This window comes from Manis javanica, chromosome 12 (genome assembly GCF_040802235.1).
Source record: "Manis javanica isolate MJ-LG chromosome 12, MJ_LKY, whole genome shotgun sequence".
Taxonomy (NCBI): Eukaryota; Metazoa; Chordata; class Mammalia; order Pholidota; family Manidae; genus Manis; species Manis javanica.
In genome coordinates, this window is record NC_133167.1 from 26,706,988 (window position 1) to 26,712,161 (window position 5,174).

A 5,174-nucleotide genomic window follows, 5' to 3' on the forward strand; every position below is an offset into this window, starting at 1 on the left:
GTTATACACGTCAATGATAGAACATAAACTCTACTTAAGGATAAGAATCTTTTATGGGCTCGTAACCACAGAAATGACCATAAATAGAAGAACTTAGTAAACTGCCAAGAATTAATACAACAACTTGTAGCCAGATTTGTAGTAGAAGAACTTTTGGTGTGTCTGCCCAGCCTCCATTTCACTTTTCTAAGAACTGTCTGTTGACCAAAATGGATGAGTGTTTGTAGGAATACTTATACTGGCTGGCACTTCTTTCATAGACGATTGGATCAGACACGGACATTAGACCCGATTTGGGCCAATGATATTCTCTCCTAGGAGTTTGAACTGAGGGTGGAAATCAATTAGTTGAGAGTCTTGATGCCAGGAGGTGATGTGGCTATAGGGCTGAGCTTGTGATGTTTCCCCATGTGCAAAAAGTGCTGGTATGAAGAGAGAAAAAAATTAAGTAGGCACTTGGAGAGAAGTAGAGACAAGTGACCTCACAGTCACAGGAAGACTGGCAACACCCCCCTTAGTTCTTAGGTACTGTCCAGTCCCTATTTCCTTCTTTCCCGGAGAACAGGAATTGTTGAGTTCTGTGAGATACACATGGATCCTTCCAACAAATTCTCATTTTCACATGTCTGAGTGTGCTTGTTACTTGTATTAAAATCCTCTTTCCTGAGGCAGGGTCTATGACGAAGTGGTCAAGGTCATTTCCCAGCAACTCTGTGCTGGAAGGGTCTTAATGGGAAGGATGAGATTCTCATGTGACCATCCAAGGGAGCAGGGCCTCTGTCAGAAAACAGCTACAACATCTCTTTGTTCAAGTGCACCACCTGCCACATAGTTCTATTCTTCCTCTCATGTACGTGTATTCTCCCCAAATGAACCGGAAGCTTCTTTAGGGAGTTAACTCTCCTTGTTCATCTTTTCATCCCCTGTACCACCTGGACTGTGAGGCTATTTAATTTGCTGATGGTGTTTATGGTAAAAGAAAAAGAAAAAAAAAGATACTTTCTACTTCAATAATTTTCCATTAGGGCAACACGGCTCTTGCCTTGATTTAGGAAATAATCACCTCTCTCTTCTTTTTTGCTGTTGTAACCAATCTCTCTTCTCAGCTTTGTGTCAATGAGGAGATAAGTTTATTTAGCCAGTAATTTCCACTGCAGAAAATCTTGGGCCCAGATTGCCCTGCAAAAGCAATATGTTCTGTTTTATTTTTATATTACATTATATTTATTTTAATTGCATTCTCCATCTGGCCAAAGTTAGCATTAGGAAGCATAGATGGAGGAAAGAAACAAAAAGATATCTAACCATGATAATAACTGGGATTATTATTTTTAAAAAATTATCCAGGGGTACTATAATCTCTAGGCTTGAGGCAAAAAAAACAATAGCCCTCATATTAGAGAGCTCTAGAAGGATTCTGGAGCAGATGAGAGATGAAGGGAAATGGACCAAATCAGGACTCCTGGCACCCCCGAGTAGCCCAGAGTGGCCTCTTGCACCCAGCCCACACCTGGAACCAGTTCTAGGACAGTGTAGGCCACAGTGTGAAGTGATACACGCAACCCCAAAGCTATTTTGAGCACATTTACTATTTCCAAAGCCGTTTCAGCAGGACATTAATGCAGTTCCAATCACATGTTTTATTAATAAACTTTAGAAGAGACCCCCATGGGAGAGGTCATTTTCTTCTCATTTCAGGAGATCTTTCTGCAAAACTCAGCTAGCAGTTGGAGGTCTTCCAAATGAGGCTGATGATGGTCTAGGATACCAGAAACCAAATCCTAAAATTGGATGTCTGTTGTGGATGGATAGGCAGTCAGCTTCCAGGTTAGAATTCTGCACAAGGGGTTATCAGGGATGCTGAATCATCTGTTCCTACTTTTAAATCTGAACAAATGAGGGGACTTGAGGAGAGGGTTTACACATGCAAGTTTGCCAAAAACGAGTGGGTGTTGACATTTCCCCGACTATAATCCATTCCTCTTCCTACCCACTCCCTGCAGTCTATCACTTAGGATAGTTTATGTTTCAAAAAACAAAAACCCATATGAAACTGGCCTGAGCAAATAATGGAATTTGTGCATTCACATACTGATGGATTCAGGAGACTATAGCTTCCAGTGCGGCTGGACGTAGAGACTCACCATGTTCTCAGGGGTGCCATTGATTTGAAAGCCTTTTACCTACCTTTAGTGTCAGATCTTTTCTTCAGGCTGGTCTCAGGCTTATGTTCCAGAAATGATTTTGCAGCTCTGAACATCACATCCTTTCCCCATGCCGGTCAGAGGAAAAGAAAGCATGTTTCCTAGTCTTTAATAAAAGCAAGGAAGCACTTTCCCCTGAAACCCCAAGGAAAAGTCCCCTCAATTTTATTCAGCCAAAGTGGGTCATGTGCTCACCTCTGAGGCAATCCTTGGGCCTGGGAAGGGGAGAATGGGCTTTGTGGATCTGCTTAAGTTTATCAGATCTCATCCCTGGAACAGAGAGTGGAGTCATTCCCACTGGGAATGGGGCTCTTCCCTAAAGGAAATCTGGTATGCTATCATCACGAAAGAGAAGGAAATAGATATAGGCAGCACAATCCCAGGGACCCACTAGAATGTTTAGAGTCATGACCAGTACCACTGCCCTCCTCGAGGTCTTCCAGATGACGCTGGGGCTGTGTCAGTGGTCGACTGCACCAGAAACCAAATCCTAAAATCGATGCTGCAGTGGATGGCTAGAACCTCAGCTTCCAGGTTAGGATGCTGTATGAGGGGCTCCTTTTCCCTGATACTTACTACCCTTGATGCCAATTTCAGCAAATTTACAGAATAATTAAAGAATATAACAATAAAAGGCAGAAAAGAACAACTGTTATTTATTAGGTAGGGGACTTTGTGCCCTGAGAGGTCTGAGAGCAACTATCCCTGAAAGAACAAGCTAGAACAGGAAGCTAGATTTTATAGCTAGAATCAGAGGATGTTGTGTATACACAACTGGTGCCCCACCCGTTTCCTTTTACCAGGCTACACGGACCTATACAGCCACTAGGAGTGTTAGTTGCTAATAGCTTGAGGTTGGCCCCTTCTCTGGGGATGAACTGCTGTGGGCAGATGGCCACTGCCTTGTCCAGGAAGTTAACTCCTGGCTCCCTCCTGTCCCCCAGCCAGTTGCTAAGGATACAGATGTCCTTTCCCCTTTCCTCAGGCTGAGCCAAATCTGTGGGGCAGTTTGTGTCCCAGAGCCTCTGTGCCTCACTCAGGCCAAGCCTAGAGGTTAACTGAGACCACCTCCTCACTCAGCTCTTTCTCTTTCCTGTTGATTTCATTACAGCTTCTTTCTGAAAAGCAGCCCCTCAGTAAATTGCACCACCTGAATCTGCCTCGGACTCTGGTTCTAGAGAACTTGACTTAAAACGGAGGCCCCCTGGTGTAGAGGGTAAAAAACAAAGTACAAACTAACAAACAAGCGGGAGCCTTTGTTTAAGATAGGTTCCAGAGCTAATGTGTAAGACTCAGAAAGTGTTTGGATTGATTCAGACCTTGCTGTTGTTTCCACCAGAAGCCATCTCCTTTCAAAGAGACTTAAATGTAAAAGGGTGGATGTATTACAAAGAATCGAGGTGCCGCAGAGGACCTCAGGCTTCAGGTCAGCCTCAGTAGAAGGCCGTTCACGATATCTATCGGTGGTGGCAGCCGTTGCTCCGCTCCTCTCTTTCACCTCTGTACCTGCTTCATTGTTTCCTCTCTACTCCCCAAGCCATGTCCCCAATTATGCCAGAGCTCTGAATATTTCACTCTTGCGCCCAGGAGACTGGACTTGTCTCCACTGATCCAGTGGTTTGTTCCAGGAGAAGGACTTCGGCCCACTTGTATCATGTAAGCCCTGGACCAATCGACTGTAGCCAGGGAGCAAAGGTTTGGTGTGGATGTAGCCTTATACAAAAATATTGTAGAAGCCTACCCTGTGGCCACATGAAAGAGAAGAGACAGTTCTCCAGTGAAAGTCACTGGTCAGATAACATGTTGTGTCCTCTATGCCAATGACAGTAACATGCCCAGGGAGTGTTGTTTCATGAACTCTATTACCCTGAAGGTGATTTCTAGCCCTGTCCTAGTCACAAAAATTACTAGTGATGGAGGCAGCAAACCAATCAGATTCAGGGACACTTCTATTTGGGAGAAATGGATAATATGTTAGGTGACAAAACAGGGATATTGAAAGAGTTTGGTAAGCTTAAGTAGTGCCCAAAACAATATTATAGGTGATGGGATACATTTAAAATTTTTTAACTAGGTTAACAAGTTGCTTTTTAATAATAGACTTCATTTCTAACAAAGGTTTTGCCATCTTCAGCTGCATTAAGAGAACAGAATCAACAGTACACATCAGAGTAGGGGCCAGAGTGTGGGAGAGGGTAGGGCCTGCTGTGCTCCGCGCTCACCAGACCAGAGGTATGCTCAGTTCTAAGCTCCACACTTTCAAAGCCTTAAAATCCTGAACTCAGGAGGTAGAGGAATGCATATTTATTTAGCACCTATATTTACTAGACACCACAGACAGAGAAATTTAAAAATACAGTACCCAAGTTATATGGTATCTTGCCTGAGGGTTTCAGCCCCAGGCAAGTTCACCACAGAGACCGAGAAATGACAGCAGAATGTAATTGTAGTAAAAGAGTTTATACCTGGCTTTATTCTCCTGGCAGTAGGATCACATTTGTATCCAGCAGTCTGCAGGCTCATCACCTACCTCCATCTCTGCCTCCACTCAGAGCACTGGGCAGAGCTCTTTATATAGTGACTCAGTCAATAATAGCTCATTGGCAACAGGTGCGGCAGCATTAGTCTAGCAGAGGCCAATTACATTATCAAGTATTTTGGGGTCAGGTGAAGATCCTGGCTGTAGGAACTTCCATTTTCCCCAGAGATGGGTTACCTGGAAAGACAACCTTATGAGAAATGGGACCAAGAATGTTGTGACTGGATAAGAGAAGACCTCTAGGAGTAACAGGATAGCTGTGCTCAGATACTCAACAAGTTTCCATGTGGACAAAGAAATAAGACTGGTCTCTGTTATCCAAGAGGGTTAAAGTAGCACAGGAATTGTGGAGTAGACAGAGGCAGAGGCAGAGTTGTGCTGAGGAAAGAGCTTGCTAATGGTTAGGGGGTGTCCTCTGTGATAGAATAAGC

The 5,174-nt window shown here is 43.9% G+C and overlaps 1 long non-coding RNA gene across 1 annotated transcript; it reads right to left on the reverse strand.

Moving 5' to 3' along the window:
- Nucleotides 1-2,002: 2,002 nt before the first annotated feature.
- Nucleotides 2,003-4,749, reverse strand: LOC140844751 (uncharacterized). The gene is made up of 3 exons (XR_012123241.1): nt 4,670-4,749; nt 2,400-2,474; nt 2,003-2,266 (listed from the first exon to the last, which is right to left on the reverse strand). It is a non-coding gene; the product is annotated as an uncharacterized lncRNA (long non-coding RNA).
- Nucleotides 4,750-5,174: the final 425 nt, after the last annotated feature.